The following is a 16,955-nucleotide window of genomic DNA, read 5'->3' as shown; positions in this document are numbered from 1 at the left end:
AGTTCGTCAGTAAAACTAAATGCGATTTTTATTTCTTAAGAAATTTATGAAGTAGTCTTTGTAAGAATCATGCAAAATCTGTAATGTGTGATACACACCAAAAAAGCTTTTTATTATTATTTTTTTTTGTTATTAAGTTGCTTTATAGGTCTATATTATGAAATGTATAACTATTCATTCCAATCTGTCTGCTCTTAGAAGGTAATCCTCATTGAATATCCAACAGTTTCTATTGTATTTTAGTGTCATTTACAGAGTTATCTCCCATTATTTTAAATTCTACAGTTCATTCTTTATAATTTTTATCTCCCAAGAACAATGGTTATACGAAAAAAAGCATGTAAATTTCTGTTTACTATTGCTATGGCAATTTAAACAAAACATTAAATATAGAAAAATATTTAGGCTATTTACCCATGAACAACATTTTGCATATTTCTTAGCTTGAGTGCAACTAAATTTGTCGTATTTATAACTAAAAGTAATATTCGCAAATACTCTTGAATTAACAGTTTATAATTCAACGAAGTAACAAAAATTCACATGTTTACTTACATGATATCAACGTTGATGTCAAATCAAAAATTATCGTAATATTTACATGGAAAAAAATAAAAATCAAGCTAAAATATGGTTAGTGCAAACGAACTAAATAAAATATATGCGCTGAAAAGGAATGAACAATCTTAATCCTATTTTGAATTATTAGTATAGTTGTACAAAGAATGATGCAAAAGAAGACAATTCATGATGCACATTTTAAGAAAAAAAATTAAGATCTTGGCTGCTTAAAATTAAGTATCAAGAAGCTGACGAATCATCCTTAACATGGTGTTTAGACAGAACGATACATTATTTATTTATAAAGTTGAAATAGAAAATAAACACATTGACTGGCTGCATATTTTGGACATGAAGAGCCTCATTGAAATGTGCTACGGTCGACGGCTTTATATACCGATGAAGTATAAAAAATTCAACATTCAATTCTTATATGAAAATGATATCTTCTGTCCAGAATAGAATCATCCTTAATGAATACGGTCCAGCAGATCTGTTTCAAATACTTAATTCACTTATCATGCGATTTCAGTATGAATGCCAAACAATCTTATGTTATGACACTTGCAAAAAGATAAAGATGAAATTTATTGCATATGATATCACAGGTATCTGTAAAAAGGGGAAATAAAATATCCGCTTAAGCTTAGATTTTTATAAGAATATCATTTGTTTAAATTACAAATGTAATTTTCCTTTTCTTTTAAAAGGTGTTTAAGTGAAGTCATTAGGAATGACATTTATCAGATGTAAATTGTACTAACACACAGCAAAATGTAATAAGATGATCACAAACAATTCTTTACCATGTTCAGTAAAAACGGTTTTATTGAAAAAGAGCAATACGTTGGCTATCCGTTAGTAGGAGTATTTCTAACACATCATTACTTGCATTAAGACCATAACGATTATTCTACTGAAAATATTAAAGAATATTAGCATAAAGATAGACTTTCAATAGCGTCTTCTTTCGTAATATCATTCCAAATTTCGGGAATTTTTGGTAATTGTGCACGATAGTGACGTTTGAATTGGTGCTGATAGGTTCTTAAGACGTACATCCAATACTTTGATGTATCGTATGTTGGCTGGATATTCCAATCTGGAAAGTGCTTCTTATAATCTTTATAGGGCCGCAATTCATGCGCTAGCCTTTCATTTGAGAACCAATATTTAGTGTCTGTCTGAATAAGATAATTACAAAAGTCGACAACAAGTGTACCATCAATTACATTTATGAATCCCCCGATTCCTTGTGGACGATGCTGCATACAATGGTGGTCTATGTTATACTTTACATGATCTTTGTCGGTGTTCATGCAAGGTTCCTTGCAAAACATATACTTTTCCTCACAGCCCCAAATCTTATCCATTATTAGGGTCATTATATCATTTTCCCAGCGTACGGTGTCACTTGTTGTCTCGGCAAATTTGGCATTTATTTCAATTTCAGAACGTTCAAGGTCTTCAACAAGAACATTTGTGAAGTTTTGCATATCTGAAATCAACCTTGTTGATACGTGCGTAAATGAAACTCTTGAAATTGGAAGTTTTAATCCTGAAATCTCTTCTAAGAATGTGTCAATCTATACAGAACCACTAACACCTTCCTTATCTTCCACTTTGCGTCGTAATTTTTCGTTTGAATTTTTAGCTGCTTTTGATAAGCTTTCAAAAACCGTCTGCACGATTTTCTTTGTTTCCATTCCATATTGATGAACTCCGTCTGAAGTCATTTCAAAAAATGATGCATGCAAGTACCTTGAAATCCATTTTCTGGCAAAAGCAGCAGGGTCTTCAATAAATGCTATGTAGTCATCAAAATTATCTTTGTTTGCAAGATCTATCATTATCCCTTTTATAACTTGATATTTTTCTTGGCGAAAAAAGGTCAAAATTCTTTCAGCAACGGGGATATGAATGCATCCATTGATGTGGTTAATTACTGACTCTCTTAAAGTCTCTTTTACAAAGACTACAGCTACAACATCTTCGGTTTTCTGATCAACAAGTTTCTGAAAAAGTGTCCAAACTACACGTTTGTAATCATTCATGCGGCCTTTCAAACTGTATTTTTCGTCATATTTTTTATCTAACTGCGTAAAAAAAATGTGCAGTAGCACATTACATGATCTATGACTATTGCTCGCAGCGTGCTAATTTCGTAGTTTGCTTACGTCCCATTAAATGTCATTTTTTACTTGTTCATTTTCAGTTTTCTCGTTCTTGGTGGTTTTGGAGTCTAGATCTTTCGATGTACACAGTTCGTCTCTCTAAATGAATAAATACTATCCCCCTTTTATGCTTCAAATGAACTTGTCAAAATTTATACAGACAAACTTTGCCAGCGAAAAAAGCAAGTCTTAGATTGCACCTTTTACTAAATATTTTTCTTCTTGTAGCTTTTCAATTAATGCCTTCCTTTATCTATTGAACTTCTAAATAATTCCTCTGTGCGTTCTACGATAGGCTTACTGCTATCACTGTCTTTAACTTCGCTCATCTTGTATAAGAACTGAAATTACATATATCAACAGGGTCGTGAAGAGTATATCCAAGTATAAATATATTGAACAATTGATTCTGGGTTTTGCCTATAAAGGGCGGAATATTCATATCGAAATAACAACATTGGTGATGATGCACAACGATGTTCTTATGGGCGACTCCTTATCACACCATCAAAGCACCTTCATAAAAAGTTCAAACAATAACTATTAAAATACCTACGTAATATCCGACAGAACGACCTGAACCATTCATGTTTCATAATCCCTACCTTTATATAAATCATGGGCATTGTAAGGGAATCAATAAAATTGAAGCAAGTTCAAAAAACTATGTCAAGTCAGGAAAAATCAACAAATTGGCCTGTTGTGTTTATCAATCAACTGTAGTAATTTTTTTAATGGGTTATTAAAATGGCGAGATGAGTTTTAACAATTGATAGTTTTACACACACACAGTCTACTTTTGAAAGACACCGAGGATTGCCGTTTGTTGACAAAAATTCTGAAAACATCTTTATCGGTATGACATCACACTATATAAGACTTCTATGTTTTCTTTTTTGCTTTTTGTGTTCTATAATCAGACATTATTTTTTTTCTTTTGTTGGTGGATTAATATATTTAGATAAGAGATCGAAGCTAATATTTTTTTTCCTTAGATATTAATTTCTTTCCCAGAGATTATGTGGTATGACCAAACATTATAATTCGATTTCGCAACATTAGTCCTTGAACTTGATTTCGAGATAATTGAACCTTAGCTTTGACATTTCTTACAAAATTTGATATAGATTGTGTTTGGGGTATGAATATACTGATCTAGCATTCTTTCATAGTTGAAAAAGAAAATAAGGGGGGCATCGATTCTTTGTATTGAAGTTCTTATTTTATTTCACACCATTTATAAGTGCTTAAACTGCTTCAACATGGATGTTTCGTTCCTTGTATTACACATGACTGAACTTCTCTAGATTTAGCCTCTAATTTCGATTATCTACGCCTTAAATGAGGCTTTCCGGATGAATGTGTGTAATTATAGCATGGATTTTTATCACTGAGATTTAAAGCAAGAGTAAGATTCGATTTATTTTTTCTGTCTGAATTAACATCCTGATCACTTTCAGTTTAAAATTACGTCAATAAATCGTAAGAAAACGTTGTGAGATTTCAAGTAAATAAGGTTAAAGCTACAACAGTTTAAGTTAAACATTGACACCGTAAATGAGTTTTTTTTTAATTTTTTCTTATTTAGAGAAAATTAGTCTTATATAGTAGACCTGGGGTAAGGGAGGTTTCCCAAGTTGAAAACATTTTCAGTCACTGATTTAAATGGCAAATGACTCCAAGTAATAAGTTCAACTTCTAGAACAAAGATGTCGGCAGCTTTCACTTTGTAAACTTTGAAAGTTAAGTATTGAATTATTGTTGTATTCAGCAATGCTTTTTGTTCAATATAAGTCAGCATAATTCTTAATTTGGTAATTATTTAATATTTACATTATTTTATACATTAAAGTATTAAGCCTTACCTCAAGATCATTTAAGCATTTAAAATGGGTACATTGAGAAATATATATTTCACTAGGCAAAAAAAATTAGATTACTTCTTCTATACATACCAAATTTCCTTTAACTGAAATATGAAATATTCATTTGCCATGAGACAGTGCAGATTTCAAATTACTTTGCCAATTAGAGCTGAAAAAAATACTTTATTACAATTTCTTTTGAGATTTCAAGTTGTTTTTTTAATATAGAGATGTATTCAGTATATGACTCTTTCCAGCATTTAACTATATCCATCATATAAATTCCATTCATACAGAAAATGAATATCTGTTTGTCATTACTGTGCTCAGCAATGCTCTTTATTCATTATAAGTCATCATAATTCGATATTGGGTAACCTTATTGAATACTTACATGATATTATCAATTGAGTATTCAGCATTACATCAAGATCATTTAAACATAAAAAAAACTACATGGTGAAATTTCCTCAAACTTTGTTTATAGTTTTTGTTTATGAATGGAGCATAAAATATCATATTGAACGAAAATTGAATAATTGGTTGATTGCAAAATGGAGATTTTATATAGGCTATTTGTTTATGAAATAAAAGCGCAGTTACTCTGACACAGTATAAATACGATTTTAAAAAAAATCATGTTAAATCTTATACATTAATACTTTTTTTTAAAGAAAATTAGACTTGATATTCAGTTGTTGATTATATATTATGTAAAAACATGATCTTCCAATACAAGATATGGTTTCGAATTATACTTCAGATTTCTAAGAAAAAGAAATTTTTAAGTCCTTATTGTTTAAAATCTGCTCCTTGAATTTTCTTTAAAACCATGTACTTCAGTTAGTGTTGAATTGCGGGAAAATTTGGGGATACCCCGAGTCTACTCCCTTAAGCGAGTGATTCATCTCTTACAAGTACTGGTGGTTTCCCGTTTAATACTTGACTTAGACAAGTGACATATTATAAGGACGTAAAGTTGTTTGTCTTTAATTTTACCCTCTAAATGACAAATGATATTCTGGATATCATTTTTATGACAATTTCATTATTTTCTGTAAAGTGTTTATGATGACCGATTTTATCATCCATTGACGAATTGCTTTAAATTCCTGATCCAAAGCCTGTTCAGTCTTTTCTTGTAACTAGCTGTTATCAAGATCTTAGGACTGCTTCCTCCAAGATCTTACAAAGAGGTAATCAACATGGTCCTAAAGCGGACAAGCGGACAAGCATCGCGACAAAATTGTAAAAAAAACTTTAAACAAAAAGTACACGAGACGACGAAACTACTTAAAGGTATTTTTCATATCTCCATCTAGTATATCATTCATTTCACATTTCACAAATTAAAAAAAAACAAAACACTTTGTTAGTGTCCCGACCACTATTTCAAACGTGTTTCTTATCAAGGCATATCTGAACATTATGGGCGTTTAAAACATATTTTACATGACATGGCGTTAACCTACCAATGTCGAATCTTGTGATTTATTTCGATTATTTTACAATACAGTACAAAATAGTGCACAAAGTTTGTTGATAGAAACCATAGAATGGTTGAATTCGGGAGTATAACATTTGCCCGACTAAATCATTTCACTGACAACAATTTATTTTTTTTTTCATTAGCACTAATTTACAGGTAAATCTGGTAATTACATAACATTCTTCTTCAGTCTCGATGGGATTTGTCCACTCGAGATAGTTAAATTTTAGATTTCAACCCACGAGCTTCTGCGATTGGGTTAAATCTAAAATTTAACTGTCATGAGTGGATAAATCTTATAATCCCCGAGAGCATTAATGGAGAATCTGTTTCTCCCATGAATTTCGTAGAAAATTCGGGAATGTAAAATGGCGGGGAAGCTCTCTTAGAAACTTAATCATCGCCCTGTCTTTAAAAAAGTAACGTGCAGTTGTAATCACCGGATTAGAATGGGAGAAAAAAATGCATTTAGTATACCAAGATACTATACCGGATAAACCTGGAAATGAATATGTGTTCAGTTGTCGCAACATTGACAGATTTCAATACTATATACAGATATTAGAGTCTTTTAAATTGCTGGAATCGACTTATTCTGTTCGAAATCCTGCTTTAACATCCACATGATGAGCAGGGTGCAACAGTTGTATACATGTTATGGAAAAATAATAATAATAACATGTACATGAAGGAAGAGATATATATCGAAATTAATAAATAAAATAAAGGAACAAAAATATGTTCAAAATAAGATTTATTTAATTGCATTGCGGCGTAAGTGAATGAAAAAATCGAAGCAAGTGTAATACAAATCGGCGCAAATACAAAACGTTGTGTCAGCCGGTTAAACTATCCTGAAAATATGTTTTTCCACTTCTAAAGTCAGTTTAAAAGATCATAAAACTGACTTTTCGGGACCGATGCATTGGATTTATAACATCTACATTTAACAACCAGCAAACAGTTTACTCTGAAAATACTTTACTTCGTGGATACCAATTTTCGTGAGTTATGGAACAAACACAAATTCGTGGAGTCTTGAATTTGTGGTTTTGAAGTTTTCAGTATACACACCAGTGGAAATTTCTTTTTCGTTGGAAACCAAATTTCGTCGTTTGGTCTACCCACAAAAACCACGAAAATTGGTACCCCACTAACAATAGTACTTTCATGATAGATTAAAAGCTTTTTGGTACGTTCGTATTTTTAACCTAAAACTTCAATGTTACCAATGTGATTTACATTCATTTTCTAGCACGTTATGTTGTCAAGTGACAGAAAACAAAAACATTGCTTGGACTCATGTTGATTTGTCATCGATAAATTTCAAAAACGTAAAAAGTGCTATGGCAAACTTTTCCGTATTTTGTTCATGGAAAAGTGTTCGCAATGTTTAATTAGACCACTTAAATACTTCTAGAAATAATTGATCATTGGTTCATTGTGAAACACCTGAATAATACTGTTATAACATGAAATTTTAAACAATACGTACTGGTCTTTAATAAAGACATGATATTATAAATGAACAGTTTAGCCACGAAAAAAAAAACATAGATGACAAATATGCCATGTTCAAACTCGAACTAAAACCCTATTCATTAATAATGAATGCATGGTAAGACTGTCAAGTCAGTTTGGGCTACGCAGACTACATGTCGAAAGTTTTGTTATAGGCAACATAAATTACTTGACATTGACTTCAATAAGTACATATTTCATCCAAAACTTCAAAACTTTTATACACAAAAGCATACATATCTCAAACAGAAATAAAATGATTAAATATAGAAAAATGACATGAAAATAAAGCATTATTAAATGTTCTGTTTCCACTTTTATGACTTTTTGGCTTCTGTTCTAACGTAACATGTCCTTTGTAATATGTTGATCCGCCAACAGTTTTGTATAAAGAGCCATAAATTCATATCATGGCCAATGAATCGCACAATGCCTCTTGACAACTTAAATATTTTTTTACAGTTTATCTAATTAATGTTTCTTTGAACTTAAAAATAGGGATTATATGCATCTTTTCCATAAAATCAATGATTTCCTTTTTTCCTCAACCTTTACAAAACAATTCAATTTTCGTCGGTAAACTGCTAATAATAACATAAATTTACCTCTCTCGCCATAAATTCTGAGAACTTTAGCAGCTACCTCCGATAACCCCAGTTCATGAATAGTTATTTCACCTCATAATCACAATTCACATTCATTGTGAAACCCCTGTTGTTCTACATCACCTTCCATATACCACATTAAGCTTCATGAATAATAATCATACAAAACTATTTCTTTTCTCAATTTCTAGCCAAGTTTCTGTTTGAAGTAATTTATCCTTCTTCTGTATAACAGTGGATGCATACTATGGACAAACGTTCTATAACAACAGGGCTTTTATATGAAATCAACAGACCTCATAGAGAGCACTTGGCAACAGGCAGAGTGCCAAGTTACAACCAATTGATTCTTTTTAAAGTCCAATCATGCAATATTGCATGTGGTAACTGCAATTTTGTACTACTTTGATCATAACTAACGAAATGATTGACACGTACAAAAGTGTACCGACTTTTTCAAATAGTCATAGAATACTTGTAGATTGCAGAAAAATATCAAATTTATTTATACTAGCTTTAGAAACAGACACATCGCGAATGTTTTTAAAGCGATTCTGATGGTTTCGCAGCGAGTTCAAATAAGTTTGATATTTTTTTATTTGTTTATTTGTTTTGTTTATTTGTTTGTTTAGATATCAACAACAATAAAAGAACTGCTCTTAGTATTGAATATTCTCTTTCTAGCAATGGGTCTCACTAAGGGAAATAACATAACGAAGGGCCCAAAAATCTTCTGTTTTATACAAATAATTACTTTTTTAACAGTAAACTTCTATAATATTTGACCTTTTCTCTGAAACTATTCAAACATGATACATTCATATCTAATTTAAATTTATATACATAGTTTTGCTATAATAAGCACCAAATTAAGAAACGATTTTTTGTCTGTGTATCCAAGTAAGGCATATTTTTTCTCTCAATTTATGTTAACAAAAATAAAAAAAATTTCTGCAAAATTAAAAGAAAGTAAATTGAAGTTGTTGTAGGTCGAAGTTCCACTTAAAACGTCTTCAAACGAATGAACGCAATAATGTTAAAATATATAATATATACCCGAGGCCAATACTCTCACTTAAGATACACAAAGGGCATAATTGGAAGTCCAAATGTATTGATTTGGGGACGTTGAATAATGATTTAAGTAGCAGACCCAATGAAATACTTTTCATTCGTTAATCGAAATCACTCGCCCTTCGGGATAGTTGTTTCTTTTTTACGAATAAACGGCTTTTCATTGTATCTCTATTACAGAATAAATAAGCTGTTTAAATTTTGATTTGGATGATCTTTCGATGCGTCGCTAAATAGATGTTTTAGGATTGATACATGAGTAAATTATAATTTCGTTTGAAACAAAAATAGCATATGTTTTACATCTACAATGAAACGGTTATTGAAATGATAAAACGCAAAAAAAATGATAGGATTGAACTAAAGTTAAATCAACAAAAACATTGTAGGGTCAGAAACCAGAATAAACATTAAATGTACTACTTCTGTCAGGATCATCCCAATTAAAAAAAGGTCAAAACATGCATATCAGGATACACGCAAAACATATTTCTGGCTTCTTTTGAATGAACAACCGTACATCTTTTATAATTAAAATGGAAGATGTACAAATGAATCGTGCTTTAAACAAATAGTAAAGAATTGTTATGTTTATCTTTTAATCGGCCTATTTCTGTATCACAACATAACATTTCCCTTAATGTATATTTTCTTTACCTTTGCAATTTGTAATACTTTGACCATAACAAATGGTTTATTTCGATTCTAATAGGAGTAGTTTCTTCATAATTTTAATAGACGAAGCCTATGTGCTGCACGAAATGTTGGTCGTGTGTTTATCACATTTTACCATGGATGTGGTCTAAAGAGCTTTAAAGCAAGTCATATTAAAATTAATAGTTTTCCTTTAAGATCGATCTCTATGTGAAGATCAAGATAGGAGGATGACTTCACAGTGTCTGTAGTATCCTTTATCTCAAATTCTTTGAGGAAGATGCGATGTATAAAATCTTTAAAACTAGGATTGTCTAGCATTTATACGTCATCTATATAGCGGAAAGTTTAACTGAGATCAAAGGATTTGGCTAAACGTTGTTCCTTCTTTTGGATCAGACCGAATTAGTTTTATCTTGCAGCTAGAATTAAAATACGAAAGTATAACATAGAAACTGTATTTTTTTGTAAACAAGTTTATCATAATCAAGATCTAACTTTGTAAAAATGGATTTCTGAAAATATTGTTATGACTCAAGTTGGCACGATACATAATACATGAATTGTCATTGAAGGGTTTAATTTTAAATACCATAGAATAAATTAGCTGTTTTATATTGAATAATCTTTCGATGAGTCGCTAAATGAATAATTTAGAATTGATACTGGAGTAAATTTTGATTTTGTTTTACATTTACAATGAAACAGTTATTAAAATGATAAAACGCTAAAAAAACCTGATCGGATTGAACTAAAGTTAAATCAACAAAAATATTGTAGGGTCAGAGAGTAAACATTAAATGTACTTCTTCTGTTAGAATCATCCCAATTAAAGGAAGGTCAAAACATGCATATCAGGATACACGCAAAACTTACTTCTGGCTTCTTTTTTTGCGAACAACCATACATCTTTTTATTAGTATGGGAGATAATATTTCGATGAATGTACATTATCTTTGCAATTTTGTTATATTTTGACCATAAAAATAAATGGTTGGCAAGTACTAAATTTTCATGACCGACATTTTCAAATAGTCCATAATGATAATTATACAATACGTGTACATTGCGGGGAAATATAAAATTTGTTTGTAGGAACTGAAGATACAGTCACATTGCAACGTTTCATGAGCGATTCTTATTGTTTTTCTTCGAGTTGAAATAAATTGGCTATTTTTCGGCAGTCTACTTGTGCTGTTATTACATGTTTACACGAAAAATCTATTATTAAAATTGTAGTTTATTCAAGTTCCCCGTTTGGGGCCTCACATACATAAGATTTCACCCAGTTTTTTTTTCAAAATCCATCGTCAATTGCTTTTCTTTGTTCATGCAGTCAGGGTAAATTTTATGGAAAGATTCAATATCTATTCGCTCGATATTATACTGTTAAATGCTATCTAGTTTTATAAACATGTTTTCGTTATTATATCTTTGCTGGAGTTGTTTATTAACTGACAATTGAATTCGTTAATTTCGGAGTGCACGACCGAACTTGTGTTACGCAATATGGCTAGTCGGTCGGGGAGAGTGACTTCTTCTTTGGACTCTAATAATTCAGCTTATTGGACTACTCATCAATTTAAAGAAGCCTTAAAGAACGTTGAGATTAATGTTACTATTAATCTATTTTATTCACAACAATTTTAAGAAATTGTATCTGGAAAATTTAGAAAGGGAAAATATCCGAGGATAATTCCCAGAAGCTACGCAAAATGCGGAAAATATTGGAAGCTCCGTGCAGGGTGACATCTTTTAATACTTTGCACGTTTATTGTCGCTGGAAGTGAACCTGGGGCAAAGTAATTCGCAAACTGAAATTGATTTAGTTTCTCGTAGGAACACTCATATATCTGGTATGATTTGGTCAGGCGTAGGAATCAGGCATTCTCAAATTGCAAACACAGATACAAGTAAGCATTTGTTTTGCTCAGGAAGTCAAGACCGTCTCGGAAATGTTATTATGGACACTCTCAACCTGTGTCGTCAGACTATGCAACAAGTTTGATGGTCGGGTGCAGAGTCAAGAGTCAAGTCAAAATTTATATACAATAAATTATCCGTATCTTACTTCAAACTGTAGTCAGGACATAACTTCCCAACATCAGTTCCATGAATTTCACCAATTGCCGGGACAGGGACCGTCAAAGTACTGTTCCCGTTTTTTTTTCTGCTAATTAGAGTTCCTTGGTGTGCCTTCGATATCGATTACTGACATGGATTACATTTCTCCGGAGTTACGGAACCAAATCATTTCAGGTGAAGACAATTTGAACATGTTGCTCATAAAAAATTATGAAACTCCGTTCAGTGACTTACTTCAAATTTATCTCTGGATGAATTTATCATTGCTTTCGGGAGATATCGGAGATTTATGTGTGCTTCAAATCCACCAAGATTATTAGAACTCGATATTCATTCGGCCCACATTGTGGAAACAGCCAGAATTTGGCCTACTAAATTCTATAAATACCATAAGGTGTTTCAGCTAAATGTGCAGCTAAGTTGTTGCAGCACAACATTACAAGCGACTGGTCTAAGAGTGATTCTGAGCTGCGTCAGCGGATTTGTGCTGAAGCAATAGTAAATTCATGCGCAAAGTGCCAATCTACGTTGCACTCAACATCTATATGCTTTAAAAAGTCCTCTAGTGCTTTCAGTTAAAGCGTCTGATTCTTTGGGCAGGAACATTCAGTTCATGGAAGGAGCACAAATTTTCAGCAATTTATATTTGGCACTTGACTGTAATAAACCTTGTTGCAAGCATCTTTATGTTTGCAAACGACGTAAATCCAAATATCACGGGAAATTCAACTGTGGCAATCGTGAGTTTAACATTCAAGTTCGGATCGTGTCTAACACTTACAAACAAATTTTAAGTCAGAAAGTCCCCCTGTCTGCTAAAAAAGTGACTAAAGAAAGCTTCTACACCAATTTACTATGTGGAGTTAAAACGAATTAGAGCATCACCCAAACCAACAATTCGTATCAAAATTATGTCATAGTTTAAAGTTTGGTTTTGATATGCTCGTTTCTGAATCCTTTGAATTCTGCATTGTAACTTATGGTTGCAAATGTTCAGTGTCAGTGTGTTGAAATTCAAAAAGGTTTCATTTACGGGCCTTTTAAACAACCTCCATTCACTCCGCATATGGTCAGTCCTATTGGTGTTGCTACTCATTATATTCAGGAAAAAAGAGACTTATTCTGGATCTCTCCTCACCACCCAATAAACAATAAGTAAGTATCATTAATGACTTGATAGACAAAGATCTGTTGATAAACATAAAAGTTGTTGATGCAGTCAATCAAATCAAGGAATATGGTCAACAGAGTATTTGTTGTAAGGTAGATATATCAGATGATTTTAGGCAATTGCCAATTAGCCCACAACAGTGGATTTTTTTTTAAATTCAATGATGAATATGATCAGACTACCATTTGTATGTAGGGCAAGTCCACGTTGGTTTAATCATTTTGTAAGACTAATATTTGGGTGTTTAGTCCACATTGATTAACTATGTTGTCCGAGAATATTTCATGGATAGCTAAGAATAATTACAATATAAATGTAATTTTTCATTTGTTAGATGCTTTTTGATAATTGATAAGGCTTCAGATTGTTGTTTAAGAACAACGACTTAGTTAATTATTTTTAATTTTTAACAAGCTTAATATTCCTGTCTTCTAAAACACTGTAGGCCCTACTTTCCTTTAAGAGTATTGAGGCATTAACCTTGACACAGTTAACATGCAGTCTCGATTACTTTTGTACAAAGTGGAGCGCATTACAACTTTTATTAAATTCATTTAAGACAAAAACTCATGTGCAAAAAAGGAGTTAAAGCAACTATTAGGCCATTTAGCTCTGGTCTGTAAGGTTATTTTGCCTGGAAGGTCTTTTGTAACCTACTTGTATTATCTTTTGTCGACGGTTAAGGAGAGTTACCATCACGTTCATTTAAACGCAGAATGTAAGGCTGATCTTAAAATGTGGTATTTCTTTTTGAATAGTTGGAATGGCATTAATATTTTTTATGACAATGAACCTACCAGTGCAGAAATAGTATCATTATATACAGAAGCATCCTTTAAAATCGGATTTTGTGGCTTTTAAAAAACGAAAACAAATGTTTTCATGGACATTGACCTGTAGAATTAGGAGATATGGAAGATTATACAGAATCAATGGCACTTTTAGAACTATGTGCAATAGTTGTGGTAACAGTGTTATGGGGTAATGTGTGTGCTAATATTTCTACTATACTAATAATTAGAAAAGATCGTTCAAAGGGCCTTTTGTTATGAAATTTATGCGACGTTAAACTATGTCCGCTTCTAGAAATAATTTTGTTATAATCAGTGAGCATGTGCCCGGTGTTAAAAATGAAACTGCAGAGGCTTTGTCTCTATTTCAGATTGTGAAAGTTTGCCAGCATGGCCATGAAGCACATGACAATTAAACATCTGTTCCACCGCTATTAGACATTCTCTGGACAGCGTAGTGAACACGTGATGGGACTGTTCCATCTCTGAGAACCAAAATCCATTTACAAAAGAGACATTATTTCGTACGTTAAGTTTCTATTATTAACTGAACGCTTATTAACCAAGTTTATTGCATACTACAACGAATTAAAACACTTGAAACATTTAACTATACAACTTAAGCTCTCAGGCATTCTTTTTCAACTAGCTGAAACAGACTGGTGTCAATCCTTAAATGAAATATGGAGAAAAACTTGAAGGTTAAAAATCTGTCTTTAATAGGCTTAACAGAAAACAAGGGCATACTGTAAAAGTACCAGGTTACCTATTACTATGACAATTTTTGCCTTTTTGGGGTTTCTACAATGTGGAGAATCTATAGTTTTCAATTAATTTGAACAATATTAAATTTTGAGGCCAAAATGGGCCATTACCGAACCTTCTCCTTTGTGCTAAAATGATGCACAAATCACAGAAAACTGTATTTTATTCGACTTAAAAAGTGTAAAACTTATCCTTTCAGACAAGGAATAACATTCCCTTTGTTTTGTACAGGGCACATGGTTTGTCCAGTCCGGGCTTTGTCAAGTTACTGTAAATTAAGGCAATCCATCTCTCGTCTACTTCAAACAGCAAGCAACCCTTTTAATTTTTTGTTATATAATTTAATTACAATTTGAAATTTCACAAAACTAAGTGCTAACCTTACAGTTCTAAAATGTCGGGTTTTTTTTCGAATTTTAAATAGCTGAAACTGAATGAAGTTTCTATATATATCACTAAATATCAAATCACAGCTTACCACCAGAAGTAGTTTTACCTTTCAGCTAAAATTAGATTACAAAATTAAGTTTCTAAACAAGTTTACTATAATCAATGTAACTCGTATATAATGGATTTCGATGAAAATTATTCATTCAATTCTACAACAGTGAAATCAACCACATACTGGTGTACATTTTAAAGAAGATGTTTTGTTTTAAATTCACTAGTTAAGATTATCGTATCATATTTGTGGACAAATAAATACACCGTGAATTAGTGCAGAATAAGAAAAATATAAGACGAGAAAACTTTCTCCTCAGTTAGTCCTGTTGTGGTGCTCGAATTGTGCGAAACAAAAATACCAATCATATAATTATTGCCTTATACTTTTGAGACTTTGAGCCTCGAAATTTCCCAAATAACAATCTGCTTATTTTCTTTTTCGTCTCTTTTAAAATTGCTTTTTTTGTATTTTGTTTTGTTTATCTAATGTTTATTTGTTTTGCTTTGTTTCTTTATTTCTACATGTAACTAGAAGCTAGTTCATAGTTTAGTGTGATCGAAAAACCTTGAAGAATATTTTTAATAAACGTCTGACCTTTCAAAAGGTCCACGTGTTTGGAGCACTAAAATAACAACAGTCAAATAACAATTTCAACATATCAAATTACAGTACGGTCATTCTTCGGGTTTTTTTGTGACGACCTTAGAATTTTTGGAATGACTAACGTGACCCATGGGCAGTATGCCCTTGTCCAATAGCTCCGGCGTATGTCGCTGTGCCCTATCTAGAATATCAGTTAAAATTAACAACAAAGGGTATGAGTTGAATTACTGTAGCTGATCAAAAGGTGGATATACCTTGAAGAAATGGATTTTTGAAAATATTGTTTTCCACAACATGTACTAATTAAAGATTCTATATTAAGATTTCGCAAAATAAACGAACACTTTAGATTTCTGGTAGTTGTTTTCAGTGTTCCTGATTTTTCTTGTCCCAGGATTTCATCTAGTTTGTACCATCGGTATTGCTACATCTTACTAGGAAATAATAAGAGATACAGTTTGATCGTTTTATGGGAGCCAACATTATACATATTTAGCTTTTAAGCTGTTTTCCTGTACTTCTATACATGCGTAACAATTTACCATTTTTACCTAATATCATTTTCATTGAAAGTAACTCAGAATATGTGAACATCATCGTTAATTGTTTATTCGTATTTTCCTTCACATTTAATAGTATAAATCAATACAATGTTTGTAAAAAAAATATAAACAACTGACCAACGGATGGAATGAGGTGAAATACGACAAGAATATTTCTCCACAAATACACGGATTTCTTTTTAAAAAATTTATTTGTTATTGTCGAAGAATTAGGTTGTGCTAAAGTGCTAAACAGGGGACAAGGTGGATTATGTGTCGATGTAGTATGTTTTATTTCTTTTGGTTATAGGTTTGGAGTCCTGGTCATTCATTCAGTTTTTAGTATCTCAAAGCTCCTCAAATAAATACCTTCTTTCATAATATAATATGATTTTATGCTTTGCTTTTTTTCATAATATAATATAATATGATTTTATGCTTTGCTTTTTTTCATCATACGATATGGTTTTATGCTTTGCAGTAGATGGATTTGCTTAGTTGCTAATTTATGTAGTAGATGTTACACATTTAAATATCCTTTCTTCAGTTGAAATACATGTATAAAGATATTTCAAATACGTTTTAATTTTGATAATGATTAAAGTTTTGA

The sequence above is a fragment of the Perna viridis genome, chromosome 1, assembly GCF_037379345.1.
Source record: "Perna viridis isolate PV_CMFRI_1.1 ecotype Kerala chromosome 1, ASM3737934v1, whole genome shotgun sequence".
Taxonomy (NCBI): Eukaryota; Metazoa; Mollusca; class Bivalvia; order Mytilida; family Mytilidae; genus Perna; species Perna viridis.
This window is presented reverse-complemented; position numbering follows the sequence as displayed.